We start from the raw sequence: 25,036 nt of genomic DNA on the forward strand, positions 1-25,036 counted from the left end.
CCCCCTATGGTGCCTCCGGTGATTTCGACTCACTCTCTCATCCCTGATCGTAGAGAGCCAGCTCCTCAAGTTTCCCTTGTGGGGATCTCCTCCTCTTCCAAGGCCTCTCCTGACCCTGCAGGAGAGCCCCCTAGGAAAAGGCAGTGTAAGAGGAAGCACATTGACTCCCCTGAGTCTGTCACCTCTGACACTGATTTAGAGGATTCTGAAGGTTCCCCTCGTTCCCCCTCTGAAGATGTCTCTTTTGCAGACATCCTTGAAATCTTAAAACAGAGGGGGAATTGGCCAGCCCTCAACCCTTCAGAGGATGAATCAGTGTACCTTGAGGCGTTTGGCTCTCGCCCTTCCACCTCCTGGGTGTCCCCTCCCTTTGACCCCCTTATGCAAGTGGTGGCAAAGAAGGCTTGGGCGGCTCCTGACTCAGTGGAACCCACCCAGGAGACCATCTAAGTTCATCACGGCCCCCAAGGATAAAGAGTTTCTGACCAAAGGCATCTCTGTTGATGCTATGGTGGTGGCTGCAGCTACCAAGAAGGAGTTAGCTGATCCTTCGGTGCCTGTTCATCCTCCTAACAAGGAGTCTAGGTCGATGGACAGGTGCGAAGCGGATGTTCTCGTCAGCGACCTTTACTATGAGATCGCTGAATTACCTGTGTCATTTTACTCGACTTCAGAGGGATTTACTCAAGAAAGCGAGTGAAATGTTGAAGGACCCAACAGCTGCGGGTTTTCAGGACAGGATGAACTCTCAGCTGGCTACCCTTAATTCTATAACCAACTCCTCCATGCGCCTCCTTTCATATGCGGCTGATGGAGCAAGTAGAGCGGCAGGTACAGGTGTAGCCTTGCATAGGCACGCCTGGATGCGGCTTTGTAATTTTGCGGACCCCTTTAAGGCGTCCTTCACTAATTCCCCCTTTGATGGATCATCCCTCTTTGGTCCTCAAGTGAAGGAAACCCTGACTAGGTGCGAGACTGATGGCAAAACTCTTTCTGCCGTCGGAGTCCGTTTTTCTACTCCTTCTAGACCTTACCCCAAAGGTCAGAAGGGGGGAAAGATGTGGTTCCGTAAACAATCTCAAGTAGACTTGCCTGACGCACAGAGTCGATTCCCCTCTAGAGGCAGAGGGGGGAACAACAATGGTAGACGCCGTACCAGAGGCAGAGGGGGCCCGCAAAATCAGGGCAGTCGAGAATCCTTTTCCGACAAGCCTTTTCAGCATCCCTGAGGTGTTGCCCGACTGTCCACCTTCGGAGGCAGTCGGGGGAAGGTTGTCACTGTACCCAAAAGCCTGTCTATCTTTAACTCAAGACAAGTGGGTACAGTCTATTATTTCCGAAGGCTACAGAATCCCTTTCCTTTTCATTCCAAAGCTGTCCAAAAAATCCCTTCCAGACGTTCCACCCAGTCAAAGGGAGCAAGCAGCATTAGAAATTTCAAAGCTGCTCGCAAAAAGAGCTATTCAACCAGTGCCAGCAGACCAAGTAGGATCCGGAACCTACTCCAAATTCTTTTTGGTTCCAAAGAAAACAGGGGACTGGAGACCCATTTTGGATCTCAGCAACTTGAACAAGTTTATCAAGAAAACAAAGTTCAGGATGGTCACGCTGCAGTCCATTCTTCCTCTTTTGGAACGGGACAGCTGGATGTGCTCTATAGATCTCCAGGATGCGTACTATCACATCAAGATGAATCGACGCTCCAGGAGGTTTCTCCGCTTCAGGCCTGGAACCAGTCATTTTCAATTCAGAGCCCTGCCCTTTGGTCTCACTACAGCCCCCCGAGTGTTTACCAAATGCATGGCAGTGGTAGCCTCTCATCTGAGACGTCAAGGATTCTGGGTGTTTCCTTATTTAGACGACTGGCTCCTTACAGCCCCCACCAAGCATCTTTTACTCCTCGCCAGAGACTACACCTTTCGCACGTCAGGCATTAGGCATTTCAATAAACTACGAAAAGTCTGTCTTGTCACCTTGTCGTGTTATTACTTTCATAGGCGCAAATCTAGACACAGTCAAGATGTCAGCCAGACTCACAGAGCAGAGGATAGCAGACATTCACAAACAGGTCTTTCTTCTTTTGCAGAACAACAAAGTTAAAGCCAGACAGATCCTGAAAGTCTTGGGGATTATGGCGGCGGCCATCCCTCTCCTACCATTAGCTCGCTTCCACATGAGGATTTTGCAATGGATGCTCTTCACACAATGGTCTTACCAAAGCCTTCCAATGTCCCATCCTATTCGGATAACTCAGTCGTGCAAGAGTCATCTCTCTTGGTGGATCACATCTCCTCAGCTCCTCCTAGGGAGACCTTTTGTCCCTCCCCCTCCGGTTGCTACAGTGACACGGACGCCTCCCTGATCGGGTGGGGGGGGGCATTTCCAGGGCAGGACAGTCCAGGGCATGTGGCAACCGTTCGAGTGCCACTTGCACATAAACGTCCTAGAGATGAGAGCAGTGCTTCTAGCGTTGCAAGCCCTACAAGACTCTCTTCCCAAGGGAACTATAGCAATACAAACAGACAACATGTCTGTAGTGTGGTACATCAACAAACAAGGTGGAACCAGGTCTTACCCCCTATGTCGAGAGGCACTCAGACTATGGCAATGGGCGATTTCTTCTCAGCGATTTCTGTTAGCAACGCACATCCCCGGGAAGTCCAATGTGATTGCGGACAAATTGAGCAGAGCTATTCTCATGCCTCATGAGTGGTCTCTGAACAATTCAGTGTTGGAGAAAGTTTTTCGAAAGTGGGGCAGCCCTTGCTGCGACCTTTTCGCTACTCCCCAAAACAGCAAGTGCGACAATTTTTTCACCCTCTTTCCCCAACCAGGCCATCCCAGCAGAGACGCTCTAGTGCACGTTTGGCCCCGGGGACTTCTATATGCCTTTCCTCCCTTCCCACTGATATCCCAGCTGATACAGAAAGCCATCGCTTAGGAAGCTTATATGATCCTCATTGCCCTTACTGGCCTCAACAAATTTGGTTCCCCTTTCTCCACCGTTATCTGTTGGAACAACCTTGGCATCTGGACCCAGTTCCAGACCTCTTGACCCATCAGTCGGGTCAGTTGCACCACTCCCTTCCCTCTCTGAACCTCACAGCTTGGTTCCTCCAATTCCGACCTTAGCCAGGCTTCCTTTGATATCTCACTCAGTTAGAGATATCTTGATTGCCTCTCATAAATCTTCCACTCGGAAGATTTATCATAGCAAGTGGAAACGTTTTTCCTATTGGGCGCAGTCAAAGAATATAGATCCTTTCACTGCTTCTATTCAAACAGTTCTAGACTTTCTAGCGAACTTTTCCATGCAGGTTCGTCCCCATCTACCATTAGAGTTCAATTGGCTGCAATTTCGAACTTTCATGTTGGAATCTCAGAGTCCTCTATCATGTCTCACAAACTCTGCAAGGCCTTTTTAAAGGGAGTCTTCTACTCAAACCACCCATCAGAGATCCTCCTCCTCAATGGGATCTCAACTTGGTTCTGGCATCCTTAATTCTTCCCCCTTTGAACCTGCGGCTTCATGTTCTATAAAATTACTTTCGTGGAAGACACTCTTTTTAGTAGCTATCACCTCAGCTAGAAGAGTCTCTGAACTTCATGCTCTGTGTAGTCGAACCCCTTATCTAGTATTTCATAAAGACAGGGTGTCCTTGCGTACTAACCCATCTTTTTTGCCCAAAGTAGCTTCTTTGGCAAATTTGAATCAAACCATTGAGCTTCCTGTTTTCTTCCCAAATTATTCTAATAGGTCAGAACAAAAGTTACACTGTTTAGATATTCATCGCCAACTTAGGTACTATTTAGACAGGACCAAACAATTCAGGAAATCTGACCAACTGTTTGTTTCTTATGCAGAAGGTAGAATGGGCCTTCCAGTCTCTAAAGTCTCTCTCTCTAGATGGCTTACTTCATTGATTACCCTAGTGTATGAGACAAGACATCAGCAGTTGCCATCCAAACCCAGGGCTCATTCAACTAGAGCTTTAGCCACTTCTGTAGCTTTCCAAGACAGGCTGCCTATTGATTCGATTTGTTTGGCAGCTACTTGGGCTTCTCCCCATACCTTTATTTCTCATTATAAGTTGGATTTGGCCTCTAGAGACCGAGCCAACTTTGATTCCACTGTACTCAAGAGTCTGTTCCGATAGGCCACCCGGGACAAGGTGCTAGGGACGCGGTCCCATCCAGCAAGAATGAAGGCGAGATTGACAACTTAATATTTAGAAGTTATGTACCTACCATAACGTTCCATGTTAGTTGTCTTCTTCTCTCCTTCTTTCTTGCGTCCCACCCTCCTTCCCCCTAGCCAGAACAGACCTAGAAGAGTTTTCTTCTTTGTTCCTTATGGAATTTTATTGCTGGCCTTAGCTTTCAAACGAGATCTGAGGAGTTACCGCCTAGCATTGTGGGATATAGGGGAGCCTCAAGCCGGTGGAACTAGCTCTCGAGCTTTTAGAGTGGCCAAGTCGGAGCCGAGGATCGGCTCCGAACCCATTCAGCAAGAAAGAAGGCAAGACGAAGACAACTAACATGGAACGTTATGGTAGGTACATAACTTCTAATTTTATCTTTTTTATAAAATAAACTGTTTGTGCAAGTTTTCATTACTTTGGTTCTTTTCTGGCCTTTTTTCATGCTCATTTCTCTTAGTTTACCTTCACTGTTAACTCTGCTCCTCGTAGCTCTGGATCTCAGTCTCTGGAGTCCCATTTCTGACATCATGTCGCTTGTCTAGTCAAGATGTAATAGACGAGTCTTTGTGGATTCTGTTCAAGCACAGGATTGAGGCTTAATAACTTCAACTTAGATAAACTTATATACAAACTAGCTATTACATTCATACATGCTCACTCTCTGGCTGCACTCTCAAAATGGCACTGAAGCTAGCATGTGCTTCCTATTTATATACATGTTCAGTCCTTGAAATGCTTCTTAAAAATACAGCACATGCACTCTGTTCTACACCCAGATCTCATTTGCTGCTCTGATAGCAAGACGTGTCAGGCAGTAGTCTCCAGCTAAGTCAAGATTTATTGATCTTCCTTTGAAACCTTTCTGTCTTTCTATAGTTATTACTTTTTAGTTTTCTTCGTATACATATCTTTTGAGTGTTTCAAGCTTCTCTACCCTTAATACCTCGCGGTATCCTTGTTACCATTGTTGGTAACCTTCCCCTCTCCCTTTCTTAACTTGCAAGGTAGCTGCATATTACCATTTTTGGTATTTCTTTCTGTTTCTGTCTTACCTATCTTGGTATTTCTTTCTACCTTCATTGGTAGAATTTTCACCTCTCCTTTGTGTGTGTGTATGTCTATGATTTTTTCTATAGTCTCTTCTACTGTAAAATAGTGGAAAAGCAAAAAGGTACTTCGGGTTTTAAGCAGTGCCAAGACTGTGGGCAAAAGATACCTAACTCAGATGAGCATCACTCTTGTGTATATTGTGTGGATGTGCCCCATTTGGAGCTAGACTGTTCAATCTGCCAGGCCTTTAGTACCAGGGCCTTGGTAGAATGATGAAACAAACTGATTTTAAAAGGGATGCTAAAATCTTCTTTTGAAGAAGTTTTGTCCAAGTCAGATCCTCCCTCCTCTTCAAAATTTGATCATGCCAAAATGAGGAGTAATTCGGTGCCGAGTTCCCTTATGGCACCAGAGAATACGAAACACAAGTCTTTGGTTCCATCAGTTTTCTCAGAACTGAGAACTAAGGATGTTATGTGATCCTATCTCACCTACATTCTGTACTGATGGGTTCGGAGCCGATCCTCGGCTCCGACTCGGCACGCTATGCAATAGAGCGAAGTCTCTAATTGGCTGAGCTATTCTATATCCCAGGATGCACCACCAATTCCCCAGATCTCGTTTGCCGCTTACAAGCTAGGACGTGGTCCCGAACTTGGCTGAGCTAAGTGCTTTTTCTGAGAGTTTTTTCTGTAAGAAATTTCTTTAATCTTAACCCAAAAGCTGTTTTAACAGCTATTGTTGTGTATAATTGTGTTTTTGTGGATATTTTGTGGTAAAATTTTGTGACTGGACAGGGAAAGGTTTCCGTTTAAGTTAGAGGGGCCTTCCCCTCATTCTTTAGTGAGTCTTCTTGTTGTTTCGGAGAGGTCAAGTACCTGTTTTAGTTAGAGGGTTCTTGGCCCTCCTGTTGGTGTGTTTGTCATTCGTGTAAGTTTTCTTGGGCTTTCACCTCTCTTGTTTAAAAAAAAAAAAAAAAAAAAAAATTGTTTTATTGTGCAAACCATTTGTACTGAGTTCCATACATAGTGTTTTTCTCTGACAAAGTGAATAGTGTCTACAAGCATTATGTCTAAGGAGCATAGACCTTCAGGATTTAAAAAATGTACAAGATGCAACTACAAAATGTCCATCACGGATGATCACTCCTTATGCGTGTACTGTTTAGGCGCCAAACACCTTCAGGAGTCTTGCAGCGTGTGTCACGCTTTTTCCTCTCGGGTCCTCCAAGAGAGGAAGAATAAATTGATCTTAAAAGGGCTTATCAAACCCTCCTTCGAAGAGGCCTTATCTTCCTCTTCCTCTCCAGCTAAGAAAAAGAAATCGTCGGCTCCGACCAGCCCGTCGGAACCGACCACTAAGAAATCTAGGCAGGCTTCTCCATCGGCTCCACGGACTTCGGAGCCGAGGGCGGAACGGTCTGCCTCGATGCCTCCAGCCTCGACTCCTCTGGTTTCGGAGCCGATGGCTGGGGCTTCGAGAGGCGGGTCACCTTCATTGGCTCCACTGATTTTGGAGCTGATGAGGGATGCCGGCTCAGACTCTTCCCCTTCGGCGCTGAAGCCCTCCTTGGCACCGAGGGAAATTGCTATGGAATCTCCCTCGGCACCGATATTGATCGAGTCTATTCGGAGCCGGTCCCCCAGTCCTTCGGAGCCGATGGAGAAATCTGCTCGGACCCGGTCGGTCTCCTCCCGATCTTCCAAGATGTCGGATTCGGACATCGACAGGGTGCTCCAAAGGCTATTTCAGTCTCCTGTATTCCAGAAATTAGTTTCAGCTCCAGCCCAATCGGCTTCGGAGCTGATGGCCCACCCTGTAGTTCTGGTTCCTCCTCCAACAGCCTCGGCACCGTTGGAGCTGGTGCTGGTGGAGCCGATGGAGGTTTTCGGGTCGGCTCCGACCCTTACTCCAACCCCGGCTTTCGGTTCGGAGTTCGGTACACGGACCTCCTCGGTCGGCCCCCGGGGGTGACGCTTCGGGACCGATGTTTTCGGTTCCGAGCCTTCCTCTCGGTGCATCGGCTGTGGGGGTGCCGTCTACTGTTGTGGCCCCGGGGGTTGGACCTTCCCAGGACTCTGGCGGTCCGGCCTTCAGGGCCATGAGGAGTGCTTTGGCCAAATCTTCTTTGGCTACCTCCACGGTCTCACCGGCACCTTCTGTAGACACGGAGACTGCGTCTTTTGTAGTCCCCCTGTCGCTAGACAGCGGAGCCCCAGGGCCTGAGGTCACCCCCAGTGGGGTTTCCCCCCCTCCTGGGGGTCCCTCTGAAGCTTCTTCGGAGGAACCCCCAAGGAAAAGACTGTGCAAGAGGAAGCACGTCGACTCCCCCGATGAGTCTCTCACATCGGACACCGATCTTGATGATGCGGAGGGGTCCCCTAAGTCGTCCTCGGATGATGTCTCCTTTGCAGACATCTTGGAAGTCCTCAAACAACGAGGCGGCTGGCATTCCAAACCCCTTCCGCTGACGAGTCGGTGTTCCTCAAGGCCTTCGAGGCTCAGCCCTCCACCTCCTGGGTGTCTCCGCCCTTCGACGAGCTCCTAGATTTGATCTGTCGAAGGGCGTGGGAGCATCCAGACTCTGTGGAACCGGTGCCGGCTCACCCAAATAAATTCTTATCAGCACCCCCAGAGAAGAAGTTTCTGACCAAAGGTGTGGCTGTAGATGCCCTGGTGATGGCATCTGCTACCCAACAAGATGTAGCAGAGGCTTCGACATCCGTCCATCCTCCTAATAAGGAGTCTAGGAGCATGGACCGGTACGGGAAGCGCACCCTCAGTTCAGCGGCCTTTACCTTAAGGTCACTGAACTATTTGACGCACTTCACTAGACTTCAGAGGGATCTGGTCAAGGAGCTTTCAGATACCCTCTTGGGTAACCTACCTGAGCAGCTGGCCCAGACAGTTGGCTCTCAGTTGGCTACTCTGTCATCAATATCAAACTCGTCCATGAGGCTCATTTCGTATGCAGCCGAGGGGGCGAGTAGAGCGGCGGGTACGGGCGTTGCTCTACGGAGGCAAGCCTGGCTCCGACTGTGTCATTTTGCGGAAGCCTTTAAGTCTTCCTTTGCCGACGCTCCCTTTGATGGGTCCTCTTTGTTTGGACCCAAGGTAAAGGACACATTGACCCGCTGTGAACAAGAAGGTAAAACTTTGACTGCCGTAGGAGCACAGTTTTCCTCTTCCTTTCGGCCTTATCCCAAGGCTAAAAGAGGAGGGAAAATGTGGTTCCGTAAATCTCAGAAGAATTACCCCTCACAGCAGGATGATCCCCCCTCTAGAGGCAGAGGAGGGGGAAATTTTTCCGGAAGACGCCGTCCCAGAGGCGGCAGAGGCCCCCGCAACACTGGAGACCGCGAGTCCTTTCATGGCTCTTCAACCTCTCAGCATCCCTGAAGGATTGCCCGACTGTGCAGCTCCGGAGCCAGTCGGGGGTCGTTTTTCGAGGCACCTAAAGGCCTGGGAGAGTATCACTCAGGACCAATGGGTGCTCCGAATCATCGCCGGAGGTTACGTCATCCCCTTTTCACACCCCCCCCTCCATCCAGAAAAATCCCGGACCCCCCACCCAGTCAACGGGATATTGCAGCCATCGAAATTTCAAAGCTGCTTCAAAAAGGAGTCATCCAACCGGTCCCCGTAGACCAGACCGGATTAGGGACTTACTCAAAATTCTTTTTAGTGCCAAAAAAGACCGGGGACTTGAGGCCCATTTTGGATCTCAGCAACCGGAATCGATCAGTCAAGAAGTCCAAGTTCCGGATGGTCACCTTACAATCCATTCTCCCGCTTCTGGAGAAAGGTGTTTGGATGTGCTCCATAGATCTCAAGGACGCCTATTATCACATTCTGGTAAATCAGGCGTCCAGGAGACATCTGCGCTTCAGCCTGGGAGACAGTCATTTCCAGTTCTGCGCACTGCCCTTTGGTCTCACCACAGCCCCCAGGGTGTTCACCAAATGTTTGGCGGTGGTGACTGCTCACCTGAGGAGTCTAGGATTCCAGGTGTTTCCGTATCTAGACAACTGGCTCCTAACTGCCACCTCCAGGCATCTACAATTACAGAACCTAGCAGCCACTATATCTCTAAGAACCTCCCTAGGAATCACTTTCAATTGGGCAAAGTCTGTGTTGCTGCCATCTCAGCTTATATGGTTTATCGTGGTAGACATAGACTCAAGGCAAATGCGAGTCTATCTTCCTACAGAGAGAATAGAAACATTACAATCTCAAGTCCGAGCATTGGTCCTCAAACGCCGAGCCCCAGCAAGGATGGTCCTACAACTGTTGGGTTCCATGTCGGCTACCGTTCTCCTGGTGTCCTTAGCAAGATTGCACATGAGGATTCTCCAGTGGCTCCTATCGGTCCAGTGGTCGTATCAGGAACTTCTTCTCAGTCACCAAATCATAATCATGGAAACGTGCAAACAGGACCTCCGTTGGTGGCTTATCTCGTCCAACCTGGATCAGGGGCGACCTTTTGTTCCTCCTCCTCCAGTGGCCACTTTGACTACGGACGCCTCCCAGACGGGGTGGGGGGGTCATTACCTGGGCAGGTCAGTTCAAGGCAAGTGGCATCCCGGCGAGACTTCCCTACACATCAATATACTGGAAATGAGAGCAGTGCTTCTGTCGCTCCAAGCACTACACTACTACCTCCCCCAAGGTATGATTGCCGTTCAGTCCGACAACATGTCAGTAGTCTGGTACCTGAACAAGCAGGGAGGGACCAGGTCCTACCCTCTTTGCAGAGAGGCCATGAGAGTATGGAATTGGGCTGTTGCAACCAATCGTTTCTTGGTAGCAACACATATTCCGGGGAGATCCAATGTAATAGCCGACAGACTGAGCAGAACCATTCTCTCCCCGGACGAGTGGTCTCTGAACGACAGAGTAGCATCTCAGATCTTCAGAAGATGGGGAACTCCTTGTTGCGACCTCTTTGCAACCCCTCTCAACACGAAATGTCTTCGGTTCTTTTCTCTTACCCCGAGTCAGGGGAGGTTTCCCAAGGACGCCCTAGTCCAAGCTTGGCCCAATGGCTTACTGTACGCCTTTCCTCCGGTTCCCCTTCTCCCCAGGGTGATCCAGAAGGCGATTCACTTGCAGTGCAAGATGATTTTAGTTGCCCCATACTGGCCTCGTCAAGTCTGGCTGCCATTTCTTCGGAAATACGCACTGGACGGCCCATGGTTCCTGGACCAGGTTCCAGATCTCTTGATCCACCAGTCGGGACAGCTTCACCAGTCCCTTCACTCTCTGAAATTAACAGCTTGGCTCCTCCACTTCCGACTATAGTCAGGAACCAGGTTTTAAACTCAGAAGTTATACATATCTTGTCCTCAGCCCACAAGAATTAGACTAAGAAAATGTATAATAGTAAATGGAAGAGATTTGCCATTTGGGCCCAACTCCGGGGTTTAGATCCCATTACTGCCCCGGTGGCGGACGGACGTTTTGAAATTCCTAGCTTCCCTATTCAATCAAGGGTCTTCAGTCTCTACCATTAAGGTTCAATTAGCAGCTATTTCTAATTTTCATGCAAGTACAGACCCACCTTTGATGAGCAATAAGTTGTGTAAAGCCTTCATGAAAGGTGCTGGGCTGCTACGTCCTCCAGTTTCTCATCCTGCTCCACCATGGGATCTCAATTTCGTATTAGGTGCCTTGACCTCTTCCCCCTTCGAACCGGCAGCAACTTCTGACTTGAAATTTCTTACCTGGAAGACCGCTTTTTTGGTGGCAATTACATCAGCCAGAAGAGTTTCGAACTTCAGGCCCTATGTGTCAACCATACGTACTTGGTTTTTCACAAGGACAGAGTATCCCTTAGGCCCAATCCATCTTTTGTTCCCAAAGTTTGTTCCAGTTTCTGTCTTCAACAGTCTTTGGAACTTCCAGTTTTCTTCCCCAATTACTCAGACAGAGCAGAATATATCTTCCATTCATTGGATGTCCACAGACAATTGCGTTTCTATTTAGATAGGACGCATCAAACACGAAAAACAGATCAGTTGTTTGTGTCCTTTTCAGATAATAAATTGGGCAAAGCCGTCACGAAGGTCACTATTGCCAAGTGGATCAGAGACTGTATTAGTCATATTTATTTTCTTTCTAATAGAGAGCTTACAACCACTGTGAAAGCTCATTCTACAAGGGCTATGGCTACTTCAACAGCATTTCATGCTAAGCTTGCCATTAGTGACATTTGTGCTGCGGCTACCTGGTCATCTCCACACACCTTTATTTCTCATTACAAATTGGATGTGGCATCTCGGGGGCGAGCTTCCTTCGGTTCCACAGTTCTCAGGAGTGTTTTCCAGTGAGCCACCCAGGAATCAGGTGCCAGGGACGCTGTCCCATCAGTACAGAATGTAGGCGAGATAGGATCACATAACATCTTTTAGTTATGTACTTACCATAACTTCAGATGTTTGGGATCCATCTCGCCTACATTCCTAATACCCACCCTCCTTCCCCCTGCCTTGGAGATCAGAAGAGACCGGACGGTTCGAGTTCGACTGTTTCATCTTGAAACATCTGGCAATATTATATCAGCAGTGCATGTGTGGGTGCATGTGTGCGGACAAACAAGATCTGGGGAATTGGTGGTGGTGCATCCTGGGATATAGAATAGCTCAGCCAATTAGAGACTTTGCTCTATTGCATAGCGTGCCGAGTCGGAGCCGAGGATCGGCTCCGAACCCATCAGTAAAGAATGTAGGCGAGATGGATCCCAAACATCTGAAGTTATGGTAAGTACATAACTAAAAGTTCCAAAGTTATCGGAACCAGAACCTTCGGCACCGGATATTGTTGTCACAGCACCAACAGCTTTGGTGCTGATGTCGGCACTGGCTTCATTAGTTTTCCAGTTGGTACCAACTTCACCAACTTCACCGCAACAGACTCTACCCACCCCTTCAGCTTCAAGCATTACATGTTCTCATGACAAGGCATTCCCCTTCCATAGACCCCTTTGTGGGTCAGCTACCCAGTCCTTTTTTGGAAAGGCCAGAATCTCCCTTGGGGATGCCTGTTTGATCTTCCAGGAGTCTTTCCTAGGTAGACATGAGGTTGGTGGATCAGCTTTTGGTGGCCAGGAGTCTTCCTGCCCCTTCTCAGACCTCTCTCCCCACTGGAGCTGTTTTTTTTTCTCCTAGGACTCCTTTGGATTTTCCTCGTCTGACTTCCTCAGGAGGCTTACAGCCCCTCACTTTGATTTCCCTGGTTCCATCTGTCCTGGTGCCAGTGGGCACTCCCTCTTTGACTCCAGGGACTGCTCTGACATTTTGGTTCAGTTGGAACCAGTAGATTCCCTGGGCCATAGCTCGGCTGTCAGTTTAGAGGGGTTTGGATCCATTCCTGTTTTTTTATTTGGAGCCTTCCTTGACGTTCAGAGCCCTGACAGTTGCGGGCTCTTCCCCGGCTCCAGCTTTGCATGGCAGTCCTTTGGAGCAGGGTGTGACCTCGGTTCCAAGGTTGTCTTTCTCGGTTCTGGGCTCCCATCCCTCTTCGGGCAAGGCTGCCTTCCAAGTCATAGAGAGGACATTAGCCTCTGTGGGCGGTCTCAGCTGGCCCCTTCTGTATCAGAGTGTCATATGTCTGTACCTTCTGGCCCAGAGCTGCCACAATCTTCCACATCAGGACAGGGAGCACCGAAGCTGTGAGTTACCTCTGCACAGGGCTGCTGTTCGTCTGAATCTTCCTCAGAGATTCCCACTGAGGAACCACCCCGAAAGAAGACAAGCAAGAGAAAGCACTTAGATTCCCCAGAAGAATCTGTCACAGAAGACACAGACTTTGATGAGGGGAGGGTTCCCCCGGTCACCCCACGGAAGATGTCTCCTTTGGAAACATCCTGGAGATCCTAAAACAGAGGGGTGATTGGAAGCCCAAAGACCCATCCTCTGCGGAATCCATGTACTTGCAAGCCTTTGATGCTCATCCATCTACTTCCTGAGTGACTCCGCCCACTGATGATCTCATTAAATTGACCGTGCAGCAGGCATGGAAGGCCTCTGATTCCATAGAGCCAATTTCCCAGAGACCAGACAAAATCTTATCAGCACCCGAAGATCACCAATACTGGGCAAAAGGTTTAGCAGTAGATGCCATGGTGGCAGTGGTGGCTACCAAGAAGGAACTCGCTGATGAGATTCCCACTATCCACCCACCTAACCGAAAGTCTAAGACGATGGACAGATTTGAAAAGCGGGTCTATGCTTCATTGTCCTTCGCCCTAAGGTTCTTGAATTTCATGGCACAATTTACTAGACTCCAGAAGGATCTGATTAAGGAGTTATTGGATAACTTCAGTGGAGCTGTGTCTGATGAAGTGTGGGATAAAGTTGCCTCTCAGCTGCCCACCCTGGAGTCTGTGTCGATCTTATCAATGCGGTGCATCGCACATGCAGCCGAGGGGACAACCAGAACAGCGGGTTCATGCATTGCCATAAGACATCACGCCTGGATGCGTTTATGTGAGTTCGCAGAGCCTTTCAAGTCTTCCTTCGTCACTGCTCCTTTTGATGGATCATCCTTGTTTGGCCCCAAAGTTAAAGCTGCACTAGCCAGGTGCAAAAAAAAGGAAGGACCCTTTCTGCTGTAGGCATTCATTTTTCTACTTCTTAGCGATCCTACACCAGGAATCAGAGGAGAGGGAAGATGTGATTCCCAAGGGCCTTTTTAGGACACACGTGGCGGTAACTCCCCTCGGGGCAGAGGGGGGAGCTCTAATGGAAGACACCAATCTTGTGGCAGAGGTGGCCCATGAAATCAAGGCTCCAGGAACCCCTTCTCTGGACAACCCTACCGGCGCTCCTGAAAGGAGGTCCGATTGCTTACCTCTGGAAGCAGTCGGGGGATGACTTTCACTGCACTCAGCAGCCAGGCAACAAGTAACTTCTGATACTTGGGTGCAGAAAAGCATTACCAGAGTTTATCATATGCCCTTTATTTGTTTTCCAAGATCACAAAGAAGAGTCCCTGACGTACCACCCAATCATAGAGACCAAACAGCCTTGGAGATTCAAAAGCTGCTAGAAAAAAGGGGTCATCCAAGAAGTCCCACCAGACCAGATAGGATCCGGATTTTACTTAAGGTTCTTTTTAATGCCAAAAAGACAGGGGACTGGTGACCAGTATTGGATCTCAGCCTTCTGAACAAGTTCGGTCAGCAAACAAAATTCCAGATGGTCACAGTTCAGTCTATACTTCCCTTTCTAGAGGAAAATGATTGGATGTGCTCTATAGACCTTCAAGACGTGTATTACCATATAAAAATGGGCAAATGCTCCAGAAGGTTTCTCCGCTTTTAGTAGGAGTCAGTCAGTTCCAGTTCAGACTGCTGCCTTTGGTTTCACCACAGCCCCCAGGGTGTTCATCAAATGCATGGCAGCAGTCACAGCTCACTTGAGACTACACAAATTCTGGGTATTTCCTTATTTAAATGACTGACTTCTCACCACTCCCACCAGGTGTCTATTGCTTCAAGCCACAAATTTCATCCTGCACCTTTCCAACTTTTTGGGCATCACAGTCAACAGAGGAAAAATCTGAGATGACTCCAACACAAGACCTAGAGTTTGTAGAAGCTCACCTCAATGCGATCTCTTGTGTAGCTTCTCTCTCTCTTCAAACAAAATTGATCATGTCCAAAGACAAAGTCCCTGCTCTTCTTGTCCTTCAACCTTTAGGGTCTATGCAGCGAACATTACCTTAGTACCTCTGGCATGATTTCACATGAGGCTACTTCAGTGGCTCTTAGCTGCACAATGTTCCATCCTAACACATCTGATGACTTATCCCAATTTAATAACAAGCTGCTGCAATAGGGATCTATCCTGATGGATACAGTCAGAGGAAATTCTTCTGGGCCATCCCTTTATTCCCTCTCAACCCAAGGCCATAGTGACCAGGGATGCCTCACAGATCGGGTGGGGGGGGGGTCATTACCTGGAGAGAACAGTCCAAAGCACTTGGTCTCCACAAGAGGCCAATTTACACATCAGTATCCTGGAAATGAGGGCACTGCTCTTAACATTGCAAGCCTTTCAATCTGCCCTTTCCCCAGGGACAGTTGCAATTCAATCAGACAACATGTCAGTGGTTTTGTACATCAACAAACAGGGTGGAACCAGATCTTACTCTCTATGCCAGGAAGCTGTCAGAATATGGCAATGGGTGATAGTGCTTTTTAGTTGCACTGCACATCCCAGGGAGTTCCAACGTGACAGTGGACAAACTGAGCAGATGCATTCTCCTCCCTCATGAGTGGTCTCTCAATCCCAAAGTGGCCATGGAAATTTTTCGTTGCTAGGACCAGCCTTGCTGTGACTTCTTTGCTTCCCCTATGAACAACAAGTGCAACAGCTATTTTCCCTAATCCCCATTCAGCAAGAGTCCCTGAGAGATGCTGTCCTTCTTGATTGGCCCTCGGGTCTTCCCTATGCCTTTCCACCCTTTCCTCTTATTCCCCTGTTCTTGAAGAAAGCCCAAAGGTTCAGAAGCAAAGCGATCCTCATTGCACCCTTTTGGTCCTGACAGGTGTTGTGCCCCTTTCTTTGGCCTCACCTGATTCATCGTCCACTGATTCTGGACTTTGTTCCAGACCTACTGTCTCACCCAGAGGGACTGGTGCACCCAAACCTTCACAGTTTCAAGTTGACAGCTTGGTTCATCCAATTCCATTAGTTGCCAGGCAGAGTAATATAAATTCCCCAGAACAGAAAATTTTTCTGGCTTTTCATAAACCATCCACCAGGAAACTCTATCTTAGCAAATGGAAGAACTTTTCTATTTGGGTCAGTACAAATAATCTAGACCCCCTTTCAGCTTCTGTTGAGAAAGTTTTAGAATTTTTAGCTTCCCTTTTTGTTCAAGGAGCATCTGCTTCTACCATTAAAGTTCAGTTAGTGGCCATTTCTAATATCCGCAATGGCTACGATGACCATTCTTTAATTTCTCATCACTTATGCAAAGGTTTTTTTAAAGGTGCCTAGCATCTAGAGCCCTCATTCAAGGGCCCTCTGGGATCTGATGTTGGTCTTACAATCCTTGGTACTCCCCCCCCCCCCTTTGAACCAGCAGTGACTTGCCATCTCAAATTTCGGTCATGGAAAACTATTTTCTAGTAGCCATTTCTTCTGCTAGGAGAGTTTCTGAGATTCAAGCATTGTGTGCGAAAACCCCATATCTGATTTTCTATAAGGACAGGGTTTTGTTGAGAACCAACCCTTCCTTTCTTCCTAAGGTGGTCTCAGAATCTAATATTAATCAAACTATTGGTTTGCCATTTTCTTCCCCAATTTTCCCAATAAAGGTGAGTATTGCTTGCATTTACTGGATGTTCACAGACAATTATGTTTCTACCTTGACAGAACTAAGGAGTCTAGAAAATTGGACCAGTTATTTGTTTCCTTTTCAGGTCTAACTCTGGGAAAACCTGTCTCAAAAGTTATCTTATCAAGATGGCTAAGAGACTGTGTTAGTTTCATTTATAATCATTAATAAAACCAATAGAGCTAACCCAGGAAGCCAACACAACACATAAAAACTTCCAGTTGTGGTTAAATCCAAGGCACACAGTACCATAAAAACAAGAATACTTTATTGAAAGTTAAGAGCTTTCGTCCCTATTACGTAAGGGACTTCTTCAGAAGGTTCTGAAGAAGTCCCTTATGTAATAGGGACGAAAGCTCTTAACTTTCAATAAAGTATTCTTGTTTTTATGGTCATAGTGTGTGCCTTGGATTTAACCACAACTGGAAGTTTTTTTGTTTATCATTTATAATCATAACAATCCCAAGTTATCTGCACCTGTAAAAGTGCATTCCACCAGATCAATAGCCACGTCAGCTGTTTTCCACTCCAGGGCATCCATGGATGAGATATGTGCAGCCACAACATGAGCTACTGCACATACCTTTATCACTCATTACAAACTGGATATGGTCTCCAGGGGAAGAGTATCCTTTGGCTCTATGGTTCTCAGGAATATCCTTCCATAAAGCCATGCAGGACCTAAAGTAGGTGGGAACTCTGTTCCATTTGTCAAGAATGAATGAAGATTGACAACATGAGATAAAGAAGTTATGTACGTACCATAACGTTCCAGCTGTGTTGTCAGTCTTCATTCATTCTTGACATCCCAACCCCCCCCCCCTACAGATTTCCTTGAGGATTGGACTCTTGTTCTGGGAACCTATAGGTTTCACCTTGGACATGACTTCTACCTTCGCATATATTTCTTCTATTGTGCTATTTGGCTGCAAATCAATCTGAGGTAATGGAGAGAGGGGCATTGTGGTTAGAGTCTTAGCTCGAGAGTTTTTTGGCTGGTGTGAGCTGTATAGGGGCTGAGCCAGTTCCCGAGGATCGGAACCGAGTCCCATTTGTCATGAATGAATGAAGATCGACAACTCATATGGAACGTTATGGTAACTACATAACTTCTTTTTTAAAGTCAGCTCAGCTCAAGGTAACACCTGTACTTTTTTGGAAAGGTTGCAATCTAGAAGTATTTTTTTTTCCGAAACAGCTTTACTGAATTATCATTTACATCGTAGGCAAACTGACATTTATATAAAAGTAATCCAACCATATTAACAAGTTCATATTTACAAACATTAAACATCACAGATATTGTTCTATACAATATAATTAATCCAATATTACATAAATTGCTAAATTCTTGACTTCTCTTTATCCTCATTCCTCCTCCAAAATATTTTTTTGCATGTATTTTTCCCAAAATTTACATTTTTTCTATGTAATTTACCCCTGCATTTTTCTAAATATCCCACTTCCTGTTCATTTATCTCGGATACAATATTCATTACTGCAAATATGGTTGCTTTAGATGTTCATTTCCATTTTCTAATAATTGCTTTTTTGCAGCCACCAGAATTAAACTTAAAAAGGCCTTACTATGTCTATGCAATTCAGCTTGTGTATCGCAGTTCAAAAAATAAGTTTCCTTTGTTATACTAATTTGCTCACCCAGTATTCCTGACAGAGTACTCTTCAGGAAATTTTTAAAGTCTGCTAAGACATTATACTCTGAGAACATATGCTTCAGGTACCTCTTTCTTCCCCATTACACATCTAACACTTGCCATCTACCTGATGAAGAAATCTTTGGAGTCTACTTGAGGTATAAAAGTACCTATTCAAACACTTCCATCCAAAAATCCTAAATCTTCTAGATTTTGTTGCATATTTGGGAGCCATACTTATGTCCTCCCATTGTTTCTTTGTAAGTCACTTATCTAATCTCTCTTCCCAGTCTTTTCTGACCTCCACTGATTTATTCCAATAGTTATCATGTAATATTTTATATGCCCTACTAATATAGCAATAACTGACAACGTTGGTGTGGTATATTGAAGATTTACCCATGGCTGGTGTGATTTAATAACTAGGGCAAAGCCCAAGTGATTAAATAAAGCCAACTGTGGGTAAATCTTCACTATACCCACACCACAGGGTCAGTTATTGCTATTATATAATGACATTATTTAAGATAAAAATACTTGATTTTCTTAAATAATGTCTTTGAATAATGCCTTCGTGGTGCTCTTTCATTTTTTTCCGGTATTCTGGGGGCTTTTCTGATGCACTGTGCATGCATATGGGACTTGCATCCCCACACTTACACAGTACATCAGTGCTGTGCAAATTAAACAATGGAGAAGGGAAGATCTCTGTTGTTTTTTGTTTTTTTGTTATAAGAGAAAAAAGAAACCAGGAGACTTTTAACATTCGGGAGAGCCAGGACAGAGAAAATAAAAGGATAATCAGGTACGCTACTTTAGTTTTGTAGATTATCCTGTTATTTTTCTCTGCTCCGTCTCCCTCATTTATTTGAGGTCTTCGGTTTTGTAAATCAATTAAAAAAGAAAGAAAAGTAAAAATATTATGAGATATACTAATGGAAAAAAGTCCAGGTGACTGGACTTTTTTCCATTCATATATTCTCAGATTTACAATGGGCACGCTTGCTGGGCTGACCAGTTAGCGTGCTCCTTTTTGAAGTTTACTGGACAGTCATTGTTTAATTATCCTTTTTTAACAGCAACTTCTGTTTTTGATTCAACTAAATATTCAACTAGTTCAGATCTTTCATTTAGGATTTCCCTATCCCTTTCTCTTTGCCTATTCTCTGATATCAATCCATGATAGGGAAGGCAGTCTCTAGCCTGTAGTCCAAATGTCTTCTTAGCCTCTTCCCATTCTGTTACCTTTCCCTCTCTAATTATTTGTTCCCAATTCCCTGGTCTCCATGCCAGCTTCCTCCAGTAAATTCCATCCTCTTCTTTTCTATTCTCTGTACCTTTAATTGCAGTCATCCCTATTGGCAGAATCTTCCTTCTCCATTCCCATGTTGGCTTAGTTCTTAGGATGCTTTCTGCTGTTTTATGAATATAATATTCTGTATGACTGTTGTTATTTCTCTTATGGGTCTACATCCAAAATTGCACTCTTTCCTTATTTTTTGAATTCCCTCCTGCTTCGTCATCATCATCATCACCACCATCACCATCATCATCACTTTCCATTTTGAATTGTAGCGTTTTACTTGTGTTTTTATATATATATATATATATATATATATATATATATATATATATATATATATATAAAATCCTTAATTGCATAACTCTAAAATATCCCTTCAAACCAGGTAATCCTAAACTTCCTTGTTCACCAGGTAATCCTAAACTTCCTTGTTCTGTTGGAAGGATCAGCTTATCCCATTTGACTCTTGCCTTCTTCTCTTCCCAGATAAAATACTTCAATTGCTTATAAATTACTACTCACAACTTCTCTGGTTGATAAAAATATGCCTGACCTGTGTATAAAGCTAAAGGTACTAAGAACATTTTACTGCTTGCATCTTGCTATCCATATCCATTGGCAACAGCTTCCAGTTTCTCAGTTCTTTGTATTATCTTTTGTTTGGTCTTTTCCCACATATCCTTAGATGCAATAGCAGAATCCTTTTTAACCTATGCTCCCAAATATTTCATTTTATCATGTCCCCATAAATATGGGTCTTACTGAACCAAGTCATATCTGGGTACATAGTTTACATCTATATGCTTGTCTTTTCTTCATTAATTTTATATTCTGAAAGAAACTTGAGACTGTCACAGAGTATTCCTCAACACTGAGATGTCCTTTTTTTTCATCAGGTGCAAAATAATATCATCTGTAAATAAAGCCAACTTTGATTACCACACCATTTATACCCTTGAATTTCTGAGTCTCTTATTTTCTTTGCCAGTAGTTCTAAATATAATATAAATAACAAAGGAGAAAGAGGACATGGTTGTCAAGTTCCTATGTTCAGACACAACTTGCTAGAGAGGAACCCTCCCATTTTGATTTTTGCTTTTGATTCCACATATTTTCTCCTAATTAACCTTATTATTGTATCAGGAAATTAAAATGCTTCCATTGCTATGTTCATAAAATCCTGGCTTGCTCTGTTGAAGATCCACCAACAAGAGCAGTATTTTCTTACATTCTGCTCCCCTCTGGATCATCCTCTTTCCTATTAATGTTGTCAAATGTTTGCCTTCCCCTCCACAAAACCACACTAAGCCATATCTGTCAATTGTGGCAACACCTTTGCCATTCTTTTAGCCATTATAGACATAAACACTTTATAATCATGACTGACATTAAAATGGACCTATATGAAGCTGGATCTGATGTTTTTTCCCCTTCTTTAGGTATTACAGCCAGTAGAGCTTTTTTCCAGGATGTCAGTGCTTCCCCTTCTTTTAAAATACTGTTAAACAAAACCTTCTGGATCCTTAGCACTTTCTTGCCTTCTAGATTCCAAATTCCCACAGGAATACCATCTATTCCTGTAGACTTTTCTACAGATTGATTATACACCACTGTTTTATCTCATCTCTTCCTATCTTAACTGTTAATTGTTGAGCCTCATCTACCTCTAAGCTTGGCATATTTAAATCTTTCATAAATATTTCCATTTGTGTTTTTTCTTGATTTCCAAAAAATCCCCAATACTTCTACAGGATGTCTGGTTATTTTTCATGTTATAGGCTCCCCAAGTTTGGCAACAACCCTTTCTACTTTCTGTTGCACAAGTCATTCTGCCAAACGTTTTTGAGCTTTGGAGTTATTATCAGAAGTAGTTTCTTAACAGCCCTCTTTCTAAACTCATGCATATTATTCAGGTACTCCCTTATTTTCTCTTTAGGACTCCAGTTGCACCTCTTCTTGTTCTGTGAGATTCCCCTTATTCTGTAGTACTTTAGCCTTTGTTAGCCCCTCTAAATAATTATTGTTAGTTCTTAACCATACTTTTTCTTTTATTTCTACTTTTTAAAACTCTTTCATTTTGTCATATTCACTAGCTTTAACTTCTGGAATACTTTCTATCTGCCCTAATAACTTCCAAATATTTTCCACTCACCATTCCTTAAATTCCTCTATTTCCACCAGGTAGGTGGGGGAAGTCCCAGTGCCTCATTTTTACTTCATTGACCTGCATTTTTATCTTAGCAATTATTGGCACATGATCTGAAATAGTTATTCAATGTGGGTCGAAGTTCTCAATTAAAAGGACATGTTCCTGTGAAATAAGCCTAGTTTAGCCCAGTTATTTACGTTGTGGTATAATATGTAAATTCTGTCTGAGTGCTCAGCTACTGAATTCACATCTTCAATACCAAATATTTTCATAAATTTCTTCAGAAATCTACCCCTGAGATACATCCTCATTGTTGCAAATCAAATTCCAGTCCCCACCTATAAGCAATATTCCCTGCTGAAAGTTGATTATTTCTCCCAATTTTTTCTTAAGCTCCATGATAGCAGTTTTAGGTGGAATATAAATACATGCCATTGTAATCCTTGTGCCTTGCCACTAGCCTCATGCTGCCACAAATCTACCATTATTATCTTTTTTTTTTTTGTCCTCTTCTAGCATTATTGGAGCCCCTATAGCAATTAATATAAACACTTCTCCTTTCCTTTGTCCCTGATATTGTGCTGAGTATCTATCCTGAAATCCTGTCAGGGATAAATCTTAAGCTACTTGCCTTAATGGCCCACAAGGTTGAAGGGGACACTAGACACTAGGAATTACTCTGCATAACGTGCCTAGGCACAATGTGGGTCAAGGATGAACTCTTGTCCATAGGGATAGTCTATATGGTGTGCCTTAAAGGCATGTATTTCAAAACAATATGTCGCGTTGGGAGCCACCAGGCACTGGGTATAAGTAGTGTGGCTTAAAAGGCACTAAAAGGGATTGAAACCCTCTGTCCTTCCACAGATAGCATTAATCCTGAGTGCCGCCACTAGATACCAGAGATAGCACGTTAAAATTAAATAAGAAAAAAAAATCCAGTATGCAGTGAGGGAGTGATTGGAACCCTATAGCACTGACCCATGAAAACCCACCATTAGCCCACTGCGCTAAATGATAAGGTACAGCACCAGAGCTTTTCAACATATATTGAGGATACTGGATATTTTGCAGTACTTGTAGCAGTTTGTGACTTACAAGTGAAAGGGACAGGGAATGTTAAGCATACTTATCAACCTCATAGCGCAAGACATTAGGTCAAATGACAAGAGTAAGGATGGGACAAAATCATAGAGGAATTATAAGTATTCCTAGTACTAATGTAGAAAGTATTTAGGACTACTGCCTTTGAACTAGCATGTATTTAATGAAGGATATGAAGTATGAAACTCGAATAACTGGCATTAAGGACTGATTATAATCATCTGTAAATTACAAGGGCAAGGAAGAAGGAGACATAATGGATGTTCTGACAACAGGGACAGGTATAGGGTATGTATTGTGAGTATATGTGTTTTACTGTGTGTTTGTGTGTGGGAGAGTGACAGGGGCATGCCTGCGCTAACACAATGCGGCCACCACTTTTAACTACCTCAGGAAAGTGCTGATCTGCACTAGCGGTAGTTAATAACAATTTGGTGGCATGCAAATTAAGAGATTTTGATGCCTTTCATCATTGTGACTAATGTGCCTCTGAATCATAAATTTCCACAGTGCCTTTTTACTACAGCATTTAACATAAGGGCTAGGGTTCTTTATGAATCCTCAGGTGTATTTCAGTTCCAGCTGATAGAAATTCATCTTCTCATTAGTTTATAACAGTAAACATCTGATGTTCTGTAGTCCTATCTTGCCTTCATTCTTACAAATGAGTTTGGCTCCGACTCGGCCTATTACAAAGCTCAAAGTTTCTTAGTTGGCTCATGGCTAGGTAGGTACCCCATAGTGCACTAGTACAATCCCCAGATCTCGTTTGCCGTGTCTACGAGTTCAGAAGTGCTTCTTGCTTGGCCGTGGCTAAGTTCAAAACTTTTTCAATATTATTGTATTTTATTAATATTTCTGGTTATACTTAGCTAGTTATCCTTAATATTAATAATAGATGTTAAGTTGTCATTCTCGCCTTCATTCTTGCTGGATGGGATTGGAGCCGAACCTCGGCTCCGACTCGGCCTATACTATAGCTCGAGAGCTATTTTTACTGGCTCGAGGCAGCCCTATATCCCACAATACCATGCGCTAACTCCCCAGATCTCATTTGCCGCTTCGCTACGAGGTTGTCTTTTTTTACCGGCTCAGGTTAGTAAGGAAGTTTTACTTAATTGAACTAGTTTTCAGGTAGATGTTAAGTTGTCTATCTCGCCTTCATTCTTGCTGGATGGGTTCGGAGCCGACCTCGGCTCCGACTCGGCCACTCTAAAAGCTCGAGAGTTGGTTCTACCGGCTCGAGGCTCCCCTTGTATCCTACAATGCTAGGCGTGAGTTACCTCAGATCTCGTTTGCCGCTACAGCAATCGAGGTGTGTTTTCTACCGGCTCCAGGTTAGTGAAAGTTAGACTAGTTTAAATTCTTTAGACTTAAGCTAGCTTAGTGTATTTTTCTTTCCCCTTAGTGTAGTGGATATTATCCCTTCTACCTTTTATCCAGCCCCCTTTTTTTCTAAAGAACTTATAGTTCTTTCCCTAAGGCCTTCGGGCCCTTCCTTCCCTATCCTTAGGGTGTGTATGTGTTTGATTAGGGAGTTTTAACTTAACTTACCCTTAGTGAAATAATTCCCTTTGAACCCCTATCAGTGTAATCTGTGTGTGTGTGTTTTCTGTGTGTGATTACACTTCGGTTCCTTGAGTATGTCCAAGGATACAAAGGTCTCAGGCCTCAAGAAGTGTGACTCGTGCTGTCAGAAAATGTCTCTGACAGACGGTCACACTTCTTGTGTGTATTGCCTGGGACCTTTACACCTGCAGGACTCTTGTGCTGTATGCCATGGCTTCAGCCCTAGAGTCCTGCAGGAGAGAAAAAATAAACTCATTTTAAGGGGTTTGATTAAGCCTGAAGGTTCCCTTTCTGTGTCATCGGGGAAACCTTCCAAGGCTTCCAAGACCTCGGCTCCAGCTTCAGAGTCGAGGCCTAAGGCTTCGAAGCCTACTGCTTCATCGGCTCCGGCTGGAGTCGATGAGTCTTTGACTACAGTATCTGTGGTTTCCTCGGCTCTGGCCGGAGCCGAGGCATTAGAGATTCCTGGGTCGGCTCCGATCAGACCATCGGAGCCGACATCTAGAAAGAGATCGAGGTCACCGTCCCTTGGCTCCGTTCATTCGGCTCCAGCGTCTCCCCTGCTGTCTGAACGGAGCCACAGATCTCACTCCTCCAGGTCATCGAGGCTCTCAGATCACGACCTCCAGAGGGTAGTGAGTAGACTTTTGAAGTCCGA

This window comes from Protopterus annectens, chromosome 10.part0 (genome assembly GCF_019279795.1).
Source record: "Protopterus annectens isolate FY-2018-M chromosome 10.part0, PAN1.0, whole genome shotgun sequence".
Classification (NCBI taxonomy): domain Eukaryota; kingdom Metazoa; phylum Chordata; order Ceratodontiformes; family Protopteridae; genus Protopterus; species Protopterus annectens.